The following is a 20,857-nucleotide window of genomic DNA, read 5'->3' as shown; positions in this document are numbered from 1 at the left end:
AGCTGGACGTGATGGTGTGCTCCTGTAATCCCAGCTACTTGGGAGGCTGAGGCAGGAGAATCTCTCGAACCTGGGAGACGGAGGTTGCAGTGAGCCAAGATCACACCACTGCACTCTAGCCTGGGTGACAGAGTGAGACCTGTCTCAAAAAAGAAAGAAAGAAAGAAGGAAGGAAGGAAGGAAGGAAGGAATGAAGGAAGGAAGGAAGGAAGGAAGGAAGGAAGGAAGGAAAGAAAGAAAGAGGGATTTGCCTAATTTAAGTCCAGAAAGAGTCTTCTACCCATGTTTTCTTCTAGTGTAATCACCAAATCAATCTGGTTCAATTTTTATGTAACAAAGCTGAGTTGTTTTTCAGTTGCCATGGACCCCCCCACAGGCTGAAGGTCATGTAACCTGAGCATGCACAGATGAACCAAGCATGCAGCAATGAGCAGAATATAAGTGCTTGGACCAAGAAACAAGGACCAAATTAAGATGCAGAAGGCACATGGCAGGATCCAGGATTCAATCGGATCAAGCCCTGGTGTCACCGCATTGTAGAAGCCAGTCAGATTAGGCCTCCCAGCATCACCTCATTGCAAGATCCAATCACCTTATGCCTCATTATCCTCTGACTATAAAATCTGCCCTGAACCCCAGCTCCAAATTTGAGCCAGGCACTGGTCTCTTTGCTCAGCAGCCTTGCCATAAACTTTTCTCTGTACAAAAACCTAGTGCTTCTGTGTTTGGCTTTCCATTGTGTACTGGCAAGTGAACCCAGTTCTGTGCAGTGACAGTAAGAGTTTTTAGTTTCAGGTTTTATGTTTAGGTCCATGATCCCTTTTGAGTTAATTTTTGTGTATAATGTCAGGGGTTCTTTCATATCCCATTGTACAACATCATTTTTTGAAATGAGTATCTTTCCTCCTTGAATTACCTTTGCTATTTAGTCAAAATCAGGTTGACCCCATATATGTAGGTCTATTTCTGGACTCTATATTCTGTTCTGCTGATCTATTTGTCTATTTTTATGCCAGTACCACACTGACCTTGATTACTATAAGACTTAAAAATCTTATAAGGTAGTGTTAGCCTTCTACTTTCTCCTTTCTAAAGTTGTTTGACTGTTCGCATTTTCATATAACTTTTAGAATCAGCTTGTCAATTTCTATATAAAACTTCCTGGAATTTAGATTGATAGATTGCATTGAATCTATCAATCAATTTAGGGACAATTGAAATTTCTAAAATACTGAGTCTCTGATCCATGAAGACATGATCTCTTTCTGTTTGTTTAGGTCTTCTTTAATCCCTCTCACCAATATTTTATAGTTTTCAGTGCACAGGTCTTGCACATCTTTTGTCAGATTTATCCCTAAATATTTCATGATTTTCATTATTTTAATTCTATTATAAATAGTATTCTTTTAAAATTTTAATTCCACATTATTTGTTGCTAGTAAATAGAAATGCAATTTTAATTGTATGCTAATCTTGTATCCTGCAAACTTGCTAACTTACTTATTCATTCTAGTGACTTTTTTGTAGAGTCCATAAAATTGTCCACATAGATGATCTATGAATAAAAACTACTTTACTACTTCTTTTCTAATCTAGATGCTTTTTATTTTTTTCTTGCTTTATTGCATGGACTACAATAGAAGTATGATAACAAATAGAAGTTCAATAGAAGTATGATAACAAATAACCTTGTTTTGTTTCTATCTCAGGAAGAAAGCACTTTGTCTTTAAGTATGATGTTAGTTGTGTTTTTCATAAATGTCCTTAATCAAATGAGGATGTTTCTCTTCTATTCCTAGCTTGCTAAAATTATTTTTTTAATCAGGAATGGGTATTAGATTTTGTCAAATGCTCTTTCTGCATCTTTTGAGATGATCATATGATTTTTTTTTTTGATATGGTGTTTTATTTGTTTTAATATGGTGAAATATATTCATTAATTTTCAAATGTTAAACCAATCTTGCATTCCTAGGATAACCCTCTCTTGGTAATGATATATATTCTTTTTATATATTGTAGGGTTTGATTTTCTATATTTCATGAAGAATATTGGTTTTGTCAAGAGTTGAACTGAGTTGGAAAGAGCTTAGCTTCTAGATGTCAGAGTAGCCATTAAGACAAACCAAAATGAAAGTAACACTGAAGCCTTGAATCCAAGCTTGTCCAGTCCATGGCCCATAGGCTGTATGTGGCCCAGGATGGCTTTGAATGTTGCCCAACAAAATTTGTAAACTTTCTTAAAACATTATGACTGTCTTTTGCCTTTTTAAATTTATTTTATTTTATGTTAGCTCATCAGCTATCTTTAGTGTCAGTATATTTTATGTGTGACCCAAGACAATTCTTCTTCTTCCAATGTGGCCCAAGGAAGCCAAAAGATTAGACACCCCTAACTGAATCACTTACTGCAATTGTATAAGAAAGAGGCCAAACAGAAGAAAGTGCTGGTTCCCTCAATGTCCCCTTTTTGCCCTATAGAATGACATCCAGTGAGGGTCAGATGTCTCAGCATGGACTTAGGGACATTGTCTCACTGTCAAGGGATCACCATATAAAAGGCTCCTGCCATTCTGTGGGACCCAGAGGGTTGAGGGGGAGGGCAAAGGGGAAGTACCAGAGTAGAAAAGTACCGAGTACTGAGTCAGAGTGGGGAAAAGTGTCTTTAAATCCTCTCCAACTCCACTTTCCAATAAGGAGGGAGGTCTTAGCAGAGATGTCCCAACCAAAGGCCTCTCCAAATGGCTAGCCAGGGGACCTGAGTCCTGGACTGCTACTCCCTTCAGAAACTTCAGTACAAGGCTGGTGTTGGGAGGGCAGCTTTCCCCATAAGACCTGCTAGATAAAACCTTTGTAATTACCTTGGTCAGGCCTAAAAGATCACACATAGAATTTTGGCCAGAGCCAGGCTCCAGATTTGTGATCTTTTTTTTTTTTTCCTTGTAATGTTTTTGTCAGGTTTTGGTATCCGTGTAATTCTAGTTTCATGAAATGAGTTGGAAAGTACTTTCTCCTTTCCAGTTTTCTGGAAGAGATTGTGTAAAATTTGTATTGTTTCTTTCTTAAATGTTTGGTCGGATTTACCATTGAAGTTATCCGGTACTGAATTTTTCTTTGTGGGATGTTTTTCACTGCAAACTCAAACTTTGTAGGTATAGGGATATTTAGGTTATCTATTTCTTCTTGAATGAGCTTTAGTAATTTGTATCTTTCAAGGAATTTGTCCATTTCATCTATATTGTTGAATTTATTGGCAAGAAGTTGTTCATGGTATTCCTTTATTATCCTTTTAATGTCCCTATAATCTGTAGTGATGCCATCTCTCAATCCTAATCAGCCTGGCTAGAGGTTTATCCATTGTATTGACTTTCTCAATAAGCTTTTGGTTTCATTAACTTTTCTCTATTATTTTTGTTTTATGTGTCATTCAATGGTGCTCTGATAATTATTGTTTCCTTATTCTGACTATCTGGATTTTATTTGCTCTTCTTTTACAAGTTTCTTAAGGTAAGACCTAAGGTCATTGATTTGAGAACTTTTTTCTGTTCTAACATAGTTATATAGTGCTGTATTTTTTTCTCTAAGTCCTGCTTAAGCTGTATGCCCCAAATTTTGATATGTTGTATTTTTATTTTCTTCAGTTCAAAATACTTTCTAATTTCTCTTTTAATTTCTTCTTGAACCCATAGGGTATTTAGAAATGTTTCTTTATCTTCTGAATGTTTGGGGATTTTACAGATATCTTTCAGTTGCTTTCTAATTTCAGTCTCTTGTGGTCAGAGAGCATATGTGTGACTTGAATTATTTTAAATGTATTGAGATTTGTTATATGGTCTAAAATAAGGCCTGTCTTGGTAAATGTTCTGTGCACACTTGAAAAGAATGTGTATTTTGCTGTTATGAAGTGGAAAGTTCTAGAAATATCAAAAAGGTCAAGTTGGTTGATAGTGTTAGTTAAGTCTTCTATATTCTTACTGAATTTTAGTCTATTTATTCTAGCAGTTTTTGAGATATGACTGTTGAACCTATCAATTATACTTTCTGCTGATATGCCTTCAAGTTTCCTAGTCTTTTCTTCTGTATGTCTAATCTGCCACTAACACAATTTAGTATGCTTTTGGTGTTATTGTTGCTTTAATCTCTAGAAGTTCAATTTGGATCTTTTAAAAATATCCTTCATATCTCTACTTAACATGTTCAACCTTTCCTTTAGCTTCTTGAACAGATAATAAATATAGTTATTGCTGTTTTAATGTCTTTGTCTAGTAATTCTAATATTTGTGTCATTTTGGGGTCAGTTTCTACTGATAGATTTTTTTTTTCTTTTTACCTAATTGCAGGGTGTATTTCATATTTATCACAATCTGGGACATGGTTAAGTTACTTGGAAACTTCGAGTCTTGCTTTCAGGCTTTGTCAGGCAGGACCAGAGCAGCGTTTAGGATACAACTAATTTTGCTGTGCTACTGAGAGAAAATACTTCTTAATACTTCAGCAGATACCCTGTGAATTACATTTCCCACCACTGCTGGTGGGAGCAGGCACTATTCCCTGTGCCATGTGAGCCCGAGAGGTTGCTCCCTCTAATCATTCTGAGTGGTTCTTCCCAGGGCCCAGTTGGGTTTTACATATGCATGAGCTGATCAGTACTCCGCTGAATGCTTGAGGGGACCCTGTGCATGTCTCTGCGTTCTCTGTGCATCTTTCTTTCTCTGGCAGTCCATCCTTGAACTCTAACCACTTGGCCTACCTTATCTGGACTTCCAGCTCCAACTCCTAGACTCAGGGAAGCTGCCAAGCTCTGTTATAGATTCTTCTCCCTGTCCCACAGCCTAGACACTTTCTCAAGACAGTAAGCTGGGGCAACTGTAGGGTTCGCCTTGCTTGTTTACCATCTCTCAAAGGTCACTGTTGTGCCTGATCTTATGTCCAATATCCTGAGAACCGTTGTTTCATACACTTTGTCCTATTTTTTACTTATTTCAGGTAAGAGAGTAAATCTAATCATTATTACTCCATCATGACCAGAAACAAAGGTCCAAAATTTGTCAAATATTTTAATGTCAGCAAAATAGTTTTTTTTAAAGTATAAATGTATTTTTTAAATCTACACTGCACTAAAGTCTACTTATTTTTCAATTTTGGCAAATAAAACTAGGTTTTCATATAAGCTATTGTTCATCATGAGACTGTCCAGCTGTAAAAACTAGGAAATAATGGACTCTCAACTAAAGAGTTTTATAGGTCTAGATACACATTTTCAAGGAGCAACAACAAGAGATCAATAAACAATTAACTTTTTTGAGGAGTTGACATTTTAGATATTACCAAACTGTTGAACTTTGAATGTCTTCACTAGAGTGGCATCTAACAAAAACTAAGGAAACCTCTGCATGTGGGCACACACCCCTTTAGGGAGCCTTTCTTGGCTTAATTCTTTGACTCAGTACATATTTATTGAGCTCCTATTGTCACAGGGTCCTTAGGGTGTTGCCTCACCAACTGGAAAGCTCTGTGGCCAGCAGTACCTCTGCTTGGGTTTTGCTTGTGCCTGCTGGCTCATTCTGCCCACTCGGTCCAGCAGCTGCACTCAGCTTGCACTACTGGCCCAGATCCCATACCTGCCAAAGGTGAGCAGTGGGAGGTGTGTGAGTGAGTGAGTGCAGGGTTTGGCCACTGTGTACAGTCAGGTGCACCAGCTAGAGCAGGGCAGGCAGCTCCAGCTTCCAGCACAGGTGCTGGCTCCATGTAAGGCTACAGCTGGACCAGAAATACCGCAAGCAGCTTCCACTGTGGGCACCAGCATCCGGACAAGGAGAACACAATGGTGCCAGAAAGCTCAGGGACACCAGGAACTGCAGAGCCCCAAAGAGGGTGTTACAGGATGTCACGGCCCTGGCTTGGGGAGCTCCAAGGTCTAGGCTTCCAGAAAGGTGGCAGCTCTTCTCTCCTCATCACCTGCAAGGTGGTGAATAGGGAGCACGTTTTGGCCCTGTTTGTGTTACAGCTCTTTCAATCTCACCATTCAGTGGGTCCCAAGTTCTTGTTCCTCATCCAAGAAGAATGAGGTATACAGATATCTGGAGGGTGAGCAAGGCAGAGAGAACTTCACTGAGTAACAGAAGTGCTTGCGGGAGACCTGAAGTGAGTGGTTTCTTTCCACAGACAGGTTGTTCAGCTCTCAACAGAGAGGAGACCCGCAGTGGGTAGCTTCTTTCTGCAGGCAGGTAATCCCAATGAGTGTGCGAGTCTGACTGAGTCTGGGATTTTCATGGGCTCAGAAGGGAGGAAGTGCGTATTGATTGGTCTATGGGTGGCCATGGGCAGGCCTGGAAAATGCACCATAAGTTCTTGCCCTGGGTCACGGACCCCACCTGGAACTGGCAGCCTGGCCCCAAGGCTGCAGGTCGTCCCTGGCTTGAAGGTGGCACTTCACCAGGGACCCACCCCTTCCCACCTAGAAATCTGTCTGCCTCCTGCCACTATCAACATGCTTTTCATGGTGCCCAGACTGCTTGCACCAAGGGCACCTACAGACCTGCACCAAACTGCCCTCAGCAGCCCCCAGCCTCCCTCTCTGAGCTCACTGGTGTCCAAAGTTTCAGAGGGGGCCGAGGCAGTGTGAGGGATGGTTGCAACAATGCCTGGGCTTGGCTTCAACTTTGCTCTGAAATTGGAGCAGGCACCAGGAGCAGGGAGAGGCCAGGGAGCAGGAGTGGGCACTTCTGAGCCTGTGGAGAAGGAGGGCTTCCTGGGCTCCCTAGTGCACTGGGATGCCTGGATCTGGAGCCATGGCTGGGCAGCTGCAGCCCTGCCCAGGACCAGAGGGCTCCCATCCCACCAACTCAGTAGGGGGCAGGGTTTCTGCCTGTTCCCAGGCCCTGCTAGCTCCATGGAGTGTGCAGCCCCAACCATACCTCCCCTGCTACAGTTGGCATTCCCACAGCAGCTGCTCCAGATGGGCCATTACCACCATCAGTACTTACCTGTCAGTGACTATTCAAGGCCCTAGAGATACAGCAGGAAATAAGACAAGGATCTCAATCTTCATGCAACTTCATTTTACCCACAATAAGAAAATATTCAATAGCTCTCTTAAGAAAAAATAGATCAGAGTAAAGGAGTAAAGAACTTCTGTAGATAATATTTTAAATGGAGCTATCATGGACAGTCTCTATAAGAAGGTTACATTGGATTTAAGAGAAATGAGAAAGGAAGCCATGCAAAATTCAGAGAAGAGTATTCGGTGAAAGGAAATAGAAAGTACAAATACCCTGTGGCAGAAATGAGTTGGGTTTATTTTAACATTCTTTTTTAATAAAAATATAAATTATTTCCAGAGTATAAGCCAAGGTTTAATTTAATGTTCTGATAGAAATATAATCTAAAATCAACAGTAACTACACTACTGAATGTTGTTTACCTACGTGCATTCATTCATATTTTCATTCATATCATAAACTACATATCAAGCACCCTGCTGTGTATGGAAATGCAAAAACGTGTTGCCTCAAAATAAACCTCACATTCGGTTATAGTGAGCTGAGATTGCACCTTTGCACTGCAGCCTGGGCAACAAGAGAGAAACTCCATCTCAAAAAAAAAAAAAAATTTCCCTCACATCCACAACTTAGTAGGAGAGGTTCTAAGGCATGTATAATAAGCAATGAACGGTGGGGATAATGGGTCTTCCCATTTAACAGCCCAAAGGAAATATTAATTCTGAGAGGTCAGACTCTCCTGCTCACGTCCGAATGGTCCCCTGGGCCCTAAGTAGGTGAAAGGTAAGAAAGTGTGCTTAGGCATGAAAAGTTGAGAAGTAGCTGTTGAAAGAGAAGAGCAATTTTTCACAGATCAAAGAGCATGCCCTTCTGCCCTGCCCCTCTGGGTTCGTGCCCAAGTTCTTAGGAAGAAGAGATACATTAAAAAGGTTAAAAGGTATTTACTGCTGACACCTCTTTAAGAAACCAGAACATCAGGCCGTGATTCTTGGAGAAGTAGTTTACACTGGGTCCTCCTTCCTTGAAGTAACTGCTGCCACTTTAACAGGGAATAGAAATGGAGAGAGAGATGAAGCAGCCGGAGCCACCATGAACAGAGACCCAGACCCACACCCACCAAGACCAAGAGTCAGAGCAGACCCAATGTGCCACACCCAGGAGAAGAGGAAAGGCTGTTGTTGCCAGGAGGGCTGTGCTTATGAGCACACGGGAACATCCCTGGGGACTCCCTAAATGAGTCCCTGAATATGTCCTAATGCAAATACGTGACTCTGGAACTATATATCCTGAGGTTATGATCTTAGACCAGCTGCTTACTAGCTGTATTATCTCAGGAAATTATTAAACTTCTCTGAACCTTTTTTTACGTATATTTTAAGTAGGGGTAACAATAACACTGTGAGGTGTTAGGATTTTTGTGAGGTTTAAATAGCATGTGGTAAATGCTTAAACAATAATAGCTAATTTTAAATGCAGCTGTTATTATGAATATTATTATGATGAAGGAATTTTAGGAGACCTGGAATTCCCAAAAGTTGGTGAATAGCAATAAAAGAAATACTGTTGAGACACTGTTATTAGGATCCAATTCTATCCTGAAGCTGTTAGGCGCTGGGAAGCATGGGATAACATTAAAACTAAGGACGTGGCTTTGGACAATTTATTTAAGCTCCTTCAGCCTCAGTTTCTTCATCTGCACAACAGAGTCTTGGTGATATTTGCCCTTTTCCCTGACAGAGTTGTTACAAGGTGCTCTCCAACAATGGGCATGGAAGGTGCCTTGTAAAAAGCTGTTCAATATCACCAATGCCCAGCTGTCATTATGGTCACCAGCTCTGCGTGTGCTGCTCTGGGGTCTCAGAAATCTCATTTTGGGGCTATTTTTATGTCTGTAAGATGCAGCTGCTCAGAGTCAATTGCTATATGACTAGAACATTCTACGAACCACCTGTTAAGGCTGCCCTATGCAGAAGCCCTGGGACTAATCATCCCCTAGTTCCTGACTTGTGCAGCTCAAGAGACCAAAGGTAAATGTCTTTCTCCCACTGTTTCACTGTATTTACTTCCTGTTGCCTGACTACCTGCCTCCAGCATCAGTAATAGCCTCTGAGCCCTTGAGTATATTTATTTTCCATCTGCTCCCTCCCTTCTTGCAATAACAGTAATACACCCCTAAAGATCCAGGTCCTGGAAATTACAGCCCAGAAAAGGATTCAAAACAGCGGAGGTATAATTTTTTCCCTTGAATTCTCACACACTGAATAATGTAGCTATAACCCTCAGAACACAGCAAAGCACAATTTAAATCGGTGGGCTCCCTTGTCTTGTACGTACCATGGTACATACATATGAGAGGTGACCATTGTCCATGTTTCTTCTGGTCCAGAGGTAAGAAATAATCTGAGACCCCCTTAAGAAGTATGTACCTCCCAATAACTGCCCCAATGTGGTGCACCAAGTGCAGTGGGTGCCCACGTGAAAGCATTTCCACCGCCTTCTCAGCCCATCTCTACAGGTCTCCATGAAGCAGACTCTTCTCATCAAGCTTTAGCCCAAAGATATCTCTAGAGAGAGAGGAATGAAAATGCCTAAATACACTCTGAGGCTTGGAATGAAAGAAGCAATACTGATTCTAAGAAGGAGTTTAAATCCAGCTAAAAGATAAAAAGATGTGGACCTTAAACAAAATTAAAATTTAGAGTTTATAAGAGAAGTTTGAAGAAGAATAAAACATGCAAAAAGAGAGAATGTGAAACCTTGGAAATTTGAAATATGGGAGAAGGCATGATAAGCCAAAAGACATTTATGTTTATATAGTTGAAAGGAAATACTAAAAGTAATGGTGCAATTATCTGGGGGTAGAAAAAAATACAAGAAGGAAAAAACAGGATGATAGCATTCATGGCAAGGGGTGCTGAAAACAGTAGAATTTGGAATGGAATATAGATGGACAGGGAGGGCAGATTCATAAGAAGTTCTTTTCAATCATTCATGATATTGAAAGAAACATGAGACAGCCATTCCCCAAGAAAGGATGGGCTTAACTTTCAATAGGAGGGATTTATGATAGACATTAGAAAATAGCCTGGGTATAAGCATTGTGGGGAAAATGTGGAAACCCCATCTCTGAAGATATTAAGAAATAGGAGTAACTATTATCTTTTAGTAGTGGCTTAAGGGCAAACCTGGATACCTGGGATACCTGACCTTTCACAAATGCATCCATCCATACGCAACTATGATTCTGCGTTGAATTTTCTCCAATCCAATTCCCTCTTCACCACAGTATAATATAGAGATTTTCTTAGAAGTCTTTGTTATTTACTGGGTTTACCAGATGCTGTCCTGAATCAGCATCTTAAATCTAGTGCATCTCCCTGATCAGTATCCCAAGATCTCCTTAAAAATGTTTTACTTAGCTTTTCAGGGGCACGATACTGTCATTTCTCTGGTCAGCACTGTCTGGCACATAGAGAGTACTTGATAAACTGTCCCTGGACTATTTTCCATTCTGAGAAGTGAAGAAAATAGCTACAATAAAATAAAATAAGGGTCATGGAAGCCTCAGCAATGTCAAAGAAAAACAGATTGTTTTCTACCTCTTCCACAGAAAGCTGGTTGATAAGAGTCCTTGAGTTTCACCCATGTGATGGTTTTTATGTGTCAGTTTGACTGACTAAGGGATGCCCAGATGACTGGTGAGACATTAGTTCCGGGTGTATCTGTGAGGGTGTTTCCAAAAGAAATGAATGTTTGAATCCATGGGCTGAATAAAGAAGATCCACCCTTACCAATGCAGGTAGGCACCACCCAATTGTTGAGGGTCCAAACTGAACAAAAAGGAGGAGGAAGAGTCAACTCACTCCCTCTGTTTGAGCTGAACATCCATCTTCTCCTGCCCTTGGACATCAAAGCTCCTGGTTCTAGGGCCTTGAGACCCCAGGACTTACACTAGCAGCTCCCTCCCCACCCACATCCCCCTCTTCATCCTCTGCCCCCGTTGTCAGACCCTTGGACTTCCACTGGGAGTTATACCATCTGCTCCCCTAGTTCTCAGGCCTTTGGATCTGTACTAAGTTACAACACCAGCTCTTCTGGTTCTCCAGCTTGTGGACACCAGCTCACAGAACTTCCCAGCCTCCAAAATGGCATGAGCCAATTCCTATAATAAATCTCTCTTTTTCTTCCCCCCATCTCTCTATAGATAGTTGTATATAAATTTATAAAATAAATTTGTTCTCTGCCAATATTTAGAAGGGAGAACTGACATATTAGGTTATTGATTGTCTGACTCAGATTCAACTATTCCACTCTTAAACACTCCAATCTGGAGTACCTAGAGTCACCTCACAGAAGATTCTTTGGATCCTAGAAGGTGACTGAGTGCTACTCAATAAAGATTGACACAGAGCTCCAGACCTTAGGCCAGGCAGCACCCTGGTTTTCCAAATGCCAGTCGATTACATGTCATCTCCAAGATTTTGTCATATCTGCATATCATCCATTCATATCACCATTAATTACTTAATATTTGCCTTTACATTGTCTGTAAGTAAATCATCCTGGGTTTTTGTTTATACTTGTCCTAAGTCATAACTGCGAGAAATTATAACTTGAGGATGTGCTGTTCATTTATACCTTAAATTAAACATACAACTTTACAAATAAAAATATGTATGAATGAGCCACCTATTATTTCCCCAGTGATAGGATATTCTGCCCAGGGTTACATTTCAAGTTACAGTCCAGCCATTCTCAATCTTTTTTCCTTTCCGCCAAGATATACACAGATGGCATTCCCATCACCAGCACAATCCCATGTGAGTGTCTGAACTTCTGGGCAACTTCCTATGGAAACCTGGAGCCCTATCCTATTTTTTACTTATTCGAGGAAGTATATCAGAATACAAGTGAGTGAACGTAATTATAGGGATAACCATGAAACCACTAATTTGAGGAAAATAATATCTTTCTCACATTGCTGCTGAGACGCCAAAAATGAAACAATGAAGCATTTAACAGGGAGCTTAGCACACAGTAGGCACTCAATAATTTGTTCCTCTTCGTTTACATGAATTACTCAACAACTTCAGTGATTTTTGCTCAGTTGAAAAAAGTTGACATGATCTCATCACCAAAAGTTACTGTGTCTGAGGACTGTGGCCATCACTTACACCAGCAGGAGCTGCTCCAAGAAGGCGGCAGTCATCTCCCCTAAAGAACACTTTCTCCTCGTCTCCAGGAAATTATTTTTCTATTAATTCAGGGCATCATGAGTCCATATTTATTTTTTATTTACATCATAGCTAAGAAAATTGAGATCCACATAATATCTTTTCCTTCCAGAACCTTATCTTATTACTCTAAGTAGAAGAATTACCTTGGTTCTAACAGGCTAGTAGATTCTATAGAAATTAACTATTTAAGAAAAATATGAGTTTATGTTGGCTACTTAGGAAAGATAAAAGAGTTATCCCATTTTCCATAAGAAATAAGACCCAGAAATAAAAGAAATAGGAATGTAAGAAATAGGAAAAGATACATATAATTATAGAGATAACCATGAAACCACTAATTTAAGGGAAAAAATACCTTCCTCACATTGCTGATGAGGGCCAAAATGAAACAACGAAGCATTTAGCAAGGTGTAATATAAGAAATAGGAAAATAAGTAGGAAAAATACACATTTATTGAAAAAATATTCTTTAAAATGCGCTGTGATAAAAGCAGTGGGGGAATACAAAAAATTCTTTTTTATCAAGTCTTACAGTCTAGTAGAGAAGACAAAACATGTGTAATATGAAGCAAAATTAGATAAATGCCTTAACATTTAGCTTCTAATATTTTGTCATGAAAATACCTCCAGAGCTTTAAGTTGCTCATTCCTGTTCCTGGGTTTCTGCACCCATTTGGAATCTTTATTGACTACTCTAAAGTATGCATGGTTAAGTAATATTGAACCAGTTAAATTTTATCATGGTACAAGACATCTTCAGACATAAAGCCAACACATCTCACATCTCATTGCTTCCTGTGGCAGATCTAACACCTGAGGATGTCTGAGGGTCTGGATGCACAGCGGACCCAGCTTAGCCATGGAGTCACTTCACCATGGAGGGGACTAACAATTACAAAAGGTGGAGGATGCTTGCATGCTAGAGAATCAGTAATAACCTCAACTCTTGATTAAGTATTTTAAAAACTTCTATAGTAAGAGCTATTCCACAAAAATACTTTTACAGTATTATACACATGGCTAAATATAACTCTCTTAACTCATGTGACATCTTTTCTCTAAATTTTCTCCTGATATTGTTATATTGAGTTTTAACTTAAGGAGCATTTTGTGAAATACTTACATCATAGGTGAGAAAGTAGACAAACAGCCAAAGGAAAAAAAGAAAACTTTGAACTGATCCCAAGAGAAAATGTTTAAATATTTGAATATAGTGGTATTCAATGTTCCTTCTGAAAGGGTGGAGGAGAGTGAAATAAAATAAGATGACTTCTAGAGACAATACCTACATCCTTCAGGAGTAGCTCAGTGTATCAGAAAACACAGGCTCCAAAGGTGGGCAGAATGAACTTCCAATTCCAGTCCTATCACTGACTTATGATCTTGAGCACATTCCTCCACCTCTATCTGTGATCCTTGCTTCCCTCACTGTAGCATAGTGCTCATAAAATCACTTCATAGAGGTATTATGAGGATTAAATGAGATTACACATATAAAGCACCTGCACAACAGCATTCACAAATGTTGGTTCCCTGCAGTTCCCTGCAATGTGAAAGACTGAGATGTGGCCTACCGACTGCTCTGGGAGGGCACTGTTCCTTCATTTAGAATTACTTTTTGAGGGGACGGAGCAAGATGGCCGAATAGGAACAGCTCCAGTCTCCAGCTCCCAGCGCCAGCGACACAGAAGACAGGTGATTTCTGCATTATCAACTGAGGTACTGGGTTCATCTCACTGGGGAGTGCCGAACAATCAGTGCTGGTCAGCTGCTGCAGCCCGACCAGCGAGAGCTGAAGCAGGGCGAGGCATGGCCTCACCTGGGAAGCGCAAGGGGGAAGGGAATCCCTTTTCCTAGCCAGGAGAACAGAGACACACAACACCTGGAAAATCCGGTAACTCCCACCCCAATACTGCACTTTAAGCAAACAGGCACACCAGGAGATTATATCCCACACCTGGCCAGGAAGGTCCCACACCCACAGAGCTTTCCTCATTGCTAGCACAGCAGTCTGGGATCTAACCGCAAGGCAGCAGCAAGGCTGGGGGAGGGGCACCAGCCATTGTTGAGGCTTAAGTAGGTAAACAAAGCCCTGGGAAGATCGAACTGAGTGGAGCTCACAGCACCTCAAGGAGGCCTGCCAGTCTCTGTAGACTCCACCACTGGGGACAGGGCACAGCTAAACAACAACAACAACAACAACAACAACAAAAGCAGCAGAAACCTCTGCAGATGCAAGCATCTCTATCTGACAGCTTTGAAGAGAGCAGTGGATCTCCCAACATGGAGGTTGAGATCTGAGAACGGACACACTGCCTGCTCAAGTGGGTCCCTGACCCCTGAGTAGCCTAACTGGGAGACATCCTCCACTAGGAGCAGACTGACACCCCACACCTCACATGGTGGAGTACACCCCTGAGAAGAAGCTTCCAAAGCAAGAATCAGACAGGTACACTCGCTGTTCAGCCGTATTCTATCTTCTGCAGCCTCTGCTGCTGACACCCAGGCAAACAGGGTCTGGAGTGGACCTCAGGCAATCTCCAACAGACCTACAGCTGAGAGTCCTGACTGTTAGAAGGAAAACTAACAAACAGGAAGGACACCCACACCAAAACCCCATCAGTACGTCACCATCATCAAAGACCAGAGGCAGATAAAACCACAAAGATGGGGAGAAAGCAGGGCAGAAAAGCTGGAAATTCAAAAAATAAGAGCCCATCTCCCCCTCCAAAGGAACACAGCTCATTGCCAGCAACGGATCAAAGCTGGATGGAGAATGACTTTGACGAGATGAGAGAAGAAGGCTTCAGTCCATCAAACTTCTCAGAGCTATAGGAGGAATTACGTACCCAGCACAAAGAAACTAACAAGCTTGAAAAAAGAGTGGAAGAATTGATAACCAGAATAATTAATGCAGAGAAGGCCATAAACGAACGGACAGAGATGAAAACCATGACACAAGAAATAAGTGACAAATGCACAAGCTTCAGTAACCGACTCCATCAACTGGAAGAAAGAGTATCAGCCATTCAGGATCAAATGAATGAAATGAAGCAAGAAGAGAAATCTAAAGAAAAAAGAAGAAAAAGAAATGAACAAAGCCTTCAAGAAGTATGGAATTGTGTAAAAAGACCAAATCTACGTCTGATTGGGGTGCCTGAAAGTGAGGGGAAAAATGGAACCAAGTTGGAAAACACTCTTCAGGATATCATCCAGGAGAACTTCCCCAACCTAGTAGGGCAGGCCAACATTCAAATTCAGGAAATACAGAGAACTCCACAAAGATACTCCTCCAGAAGAGCAACTCCAAGACACACAATTGTCAGATTCACCAAAGTTGAAATGAAGGAAAAAATCTTAAGGGCAGCCAGAGAGAAAGGCCGGGTTACCCACAAAGGAAAGCCCATCAGACTAACAGCAGATCTCCAGCAGAAACTCTACAAGCCAGAAAAGAGTGGGGGCCAATATTCAACATTCTTAAAGAAAAGAATTTTAAACCCAGAATTTCATATCCAGCCAAACTAAGTTTCATAAGTGAAGGAGAAATAAAATCCTTTACAGATAAGCAAATGCTTAGAGATTTTGTCACCACCAGGCCTGCCTTACAAGAGACCCTGAAGGAAGCACTAAACATGGAAAGGACCAACCAGTACCAGCCATTGCAAAAACATGCCAAAATGTAAAGACCATCGAGGCTAGGAAGAAACTGCATCAACTAACGAGCAAAATAACCAGTTAATATCATAATGGCAGGATCAAGTTCACACATAACAATATTAACCTTAAATGTAAATGGACTAAATGCTCCAATTAAAAGACACAGACTGGCAAACTGGATAAAGAGTCAAGACCCATCAGTCTACTGTATTCAGGAGACCCATCTCACATGCAGAGACATACATAGGCTCAAAATAAAGGGATGGAGGAAGATCTACCAAGCAAATGGAGAACAAAGAAAAGCAGGGGTTGTAATCCTAGTCTCTGATAAAACAGACTTTAAACCATCAAAGATCAAAAGAGACAAAGAAGGCCATTACATAATGGTAAAGGGATAAATTCAACAGGAAGAGCTAACTATCCTAAATATATATGCACCCAATACAGGAGCACCCAGATTCATAAAGCAAGTCCTTAGAGACTTACAAAGAGACTTAGACTCCCGTACAATAATAATGGGAGACTTCAAACCCCACTGTCAACATTAGACAGATCAACGAGACAGAAAGTTAACAAGGATATCCAGGAATTGAACTCATCTCTGCAGCAAGCAGACCTAATAGACATCTACAGAACTCTCCACCCCAAATCAACAGAATATACATTCTTCTCAGTACCACATCACACTTATTCAAAAATTGACCACATAATTGGAAGTAAAGCACTCTGCAGCAAATGTACAAGAACAGAAATTATAACAAACTGTCTCTCAGACCACAGTGCAATCAAACTAGAACTCAGGACTAAGAAACTCAATCAAAACCGCTCAACTACATGGAAACTGAATAACCTGCTCCTGAGTGACTACTGGGTACACGACGAAATGAAGGCAGAAATAAAAATGTTCTTTGAAATCAATGAGAACAAATATACAACATACCAGAATCTCTGGGACACATTTAAAGCAGTGTGTAGAGGGAAATTTATAGCACTAAATGCCCACAAGAGAAAGCTGGAAAGATCTAAAATTCACACTCTAACATCACATAAAAGAACTAGAGAAGCAAGAGCAAACACATTCAAAAGCTAGCAGAAGTCAAGAAATAACTAAGATCAGAGCAGAACTGAAGGAGATAGAGACACCAAAAAACCCTTCAAAAAATCAATGAATCTAGGAGTTGGTTTTTTGAAAAGATCAACAAAATTGATAGACCGTTAGCAAGACTAATAAAGAAGAAAAGAGAGAAGAATCAAATAGACGCAATAAAAAATGATAAAGGGGATATCACCACCGACCCCACAGAAATACAAACTACCATCAGAGAATACTATAAACACCTCTATGCAAATAAACTAGAAAATCTAGAAGAAATGGATAATTTCCTGGACACTTACACTCTCCCAAGACTAAACCAGGAAGAAGCTGAATCCCTGAATAGACCAATAGTAGGCTCTGAAATCGAGGCAATAATTAATAGCCCACCAACCAAAAAAAGTCCAGGACCAAATGGATTCACAGCTGAATTCTACCAGAGGTACAAGGAGGAGCTGGTACCATTCCTTCTGAAACTATTCCAATCGATAGAAAAAGAGGAAATCCTCCCTAACTCATTTTATGACGCCAACATCATCCTGATACCAAAGCCTGGCAGAGACACAACAAAAAAAGAGAATTTTAGACCAATATCCCTGATGAACATTGATGCAAAAATCCTCAATAAAATACTGGCAAACCGGATCCAGCAGCACATCAAAAACCTTATCCACCATGATCAAGTGGGCTTCATCCCTGGGATGCAAGGCTGGTTCAACATATGCAAATCAATAAACGTAATCCAGCATATAAACAGAACCAAAGACAAAAACCACATGATTATCTCAATAGATGTGGAAAAGGCCTTTGACAAAATTCAACAGCCCTTCATGCTAAAAACTCTCAATAAATTTGGTATTGATGGAATGTATCTCAAAATAATAAGAGCTATTTATGAGAAACCCACAGCCAATATCATACTGAATGGGCAAAAACTGGAAAAATTCCCTTTGAAAACTGGCACAAGACAGGGATGCCCTCTCTCACCACTCCTATTCAACATAGTGTTGGAAGTTCTGGCTAGGGCAATCAGGCAAGAGAAAGAAACCAAGGGTATTCAGTTAGGAAAAGAAGTCGTCAAATTGTCCCTGTTTGCAGATGACATGATTGTATATTTAGAAAACCCCATTGTCTCAGCCCAAAATCTCCTTAAGCTGATAAGCAACTTCAGCAAAGATGCAGGATACAAAATTAATGTGCAAAAATCACAAGCATTCTTATACACCAGTAACAGACAAACAGAGAGCCAAATCATGAATGAACTTCCATTCACAATTGCTTCAAAGAGAATAAAATACCTAGGAATCCAACTTACAAGGGATGTAAAGGACCTCTTCAAGGAGAACTACAAACCACTGCTCAGTGAAATAAAAGAGGACATAAACAAATGGAAGAACATACCATGCTCATGGATAGGAAGAACGAATATTGTGAAAATGACCATACTGCCCAAGGTAATTTATAGATTCAATGCCATCCCCATCAAGCTACCAATGAGTTTCTTCCAATTAGAAAAAACTGCTTTAAACTTCATATGGAACCAAAAAAAAGCCCACATCGCCAAGACAATCCTAAGTCAAAAGAACAAAGCTGGAGGCATCATGCTACCTGACTTCAAACTATACTACAAGGCTACAGTAATCAAAACAGCTTGGTACTGGTACCAAAACAGACATATAGACCAATGGAACAGAGCAGAGTCCTCAGAAATAATACCACACATCTACAGCCATCTGATCTTTGATAAACCTGAGAAAAACAAGAAATGGGGAAAGGATTCCCTATTTAATAAATGGTGCTGGGATAATTGGCTAGCCATAAGTAGAAAGCTGAAACTGGATCCTTTCCTTACTCCTTATACGAAAATTAATTCAAGATGGACTAGAGACTTAAATGTTAGACCTAATACCATAAAAACCCTAGAAGAAAACCTAAGTAATACCATTCAGGACATAGGCATGGGCAAGGACTTCATGTCTAAAACACCAAAAGCAACGGCAACAAAAGCCAAAATTGACAAATGGGATCTAATTAAACTAAAGAGCTTCTGCACAGCAAAAGAAACTACCATCAGAGTGAACAGGCAACCTACAGAATGGGAGAAAATGTTTGCAATCTACTCATCTGACAAAGGGCTAATATCCAGAACCTACAAAGAACTCAAACAAATTTACAAGAAAAAAAACAAACAACCCCATCCAAAAGTGGGCAAAGGATATGAATAGACATTTCTCAAAAGAGGACATTCATACAGCCAACAGACACAGGAAAAAATGCTCATCATCACTGGCCATCAGAGAAAGGCAAATCAAAACCACAATGAGATACCATCTCACACGAGTTAGAATGGCAATCATTAAAAAGTCAGGAAACAACAGGTGCTGGAGAGGATGTGGAGAAATAGGAACACTTTTACACTGCTGGTGGGACTGTAAACTAGTTCAACCATTATGGAAAACAGTATGGCGATTCCTCAAGGATCTAGAACTAGAAATACCATATGACCCAGCCATCCCATTACTGGGTATATACCCAAAGGATTATAAATCGTGCTGCTATAAAGACACATGCACACGTATGTTTATTGCAGCACTATTCACAATAGCAAAGACTTGGAATCAACCCAAATGTCCATCAGTGACAGACTGGATTAAGAAAATGTGGCATATATACACCATGGAATACTATGCAGCCATAAAAAAGGATGAGTTCATGTCCTTTGTAGGGACATGGATGCAGCTGGAAACCATCATTCTCAGCAAACTGTCGCAAGAACAGAAAACCAAACACCGCATGTTCTCACTCATAGGTGGGAACTGAACAATGAGATCACTTGGACTCGGGAAGGGAAACATCACACACCAGGCCCTATCACAGGGAGGGGGGAGGGGGGAGGGATTGCATTGGGAGTTATACCTGATGTAAATGACGAGTTGATGGGTGCTGACGAGTTGATGGGTGCAGCACACCAACATGGCACAAGTATACATATGTAACAAACCTGCACATTATGCACATGTACCCTAGAACTTAAAGTATAATTAAAAAAAAAAAAAAGAAAAGAAAAAAAAGAATTACTTTTTGAACACCAGTAGGGATAAGTAATTGCGCTAGCACTAGCAATATAATAATGAGGAAGACCCTCAGGAGCTCCCATTTCCTATCATTCTAGGAATTTTAGATGCTGTCTTCCATTACAGAATTTCCTAAAAATAAGAAAGCACTGATAGAGAATGGGTATGCACAAAGACATGCAGCTTAAACATCAGTGGCAGTTCCAGAATTTGAGCTCCTCTCCATAATCTGTTTTCACCTCTCAGTGCATTAAAATCCTACTTAAGTGAAGAGAGAAAAGGTAGAGAAATGCAAGTGTTAAGTGGGTGATTTAGGTTGTTAGGAGTATGATCTATAGTGGAGGTGAGGAGGCAGAGGAAAGGCCCACACAGAAAACAGAGGCCAATTTTGACTACTTCCACAGTCCTTTTTATAATAGTTTTTTCTCTTTTTGTTGAAATTGCAGTTGATTTGGATGGCAAGACAGTAGAACAAATCATGAGGTGACAGGTAGGAGAAGAAGAGCATTTCGGAAAGGAAACAGCTCATGAGTCTCAGTGAGACATGTAAGTGGGTATTTCCCTAAGTACTGGGGTACTGGGGTGCACGTCAAAGATTCTTACAAGAATGAAGGACCTGCAGAACCCCAAAGAGACTCTCTAAAAAATACCACTAATTCCCCTGAAAACCACCAACTGCACTAAGGCTGCAGAGGTAGGTAGGTGCTTTGATTCCAGCAGCACAATGCAAGGTAAAAGAAATCTAGATTTGCTAATTTTGTATTTTTCATAGAGACGGGGTTTCTCCATATTGGTCA

This window comes from Chlorocebus sabaeus, chromosome 4 (assembly GCF_047675955.1).
Source record: "Chlorocebus sabaeus isolate Y175 chromosome 4, mChlSab1.0.hap1, whole genome shotgun sequence".
Lineage (NCBI taxonomy): Eukaryota > Metazoa > Chordata > Mammalia > Primates > Cercopithecidae > Chlorocebus > Chlorocebus sabaeus.
Note: the sequence above shows the minus strand (reverse complement) of the source record.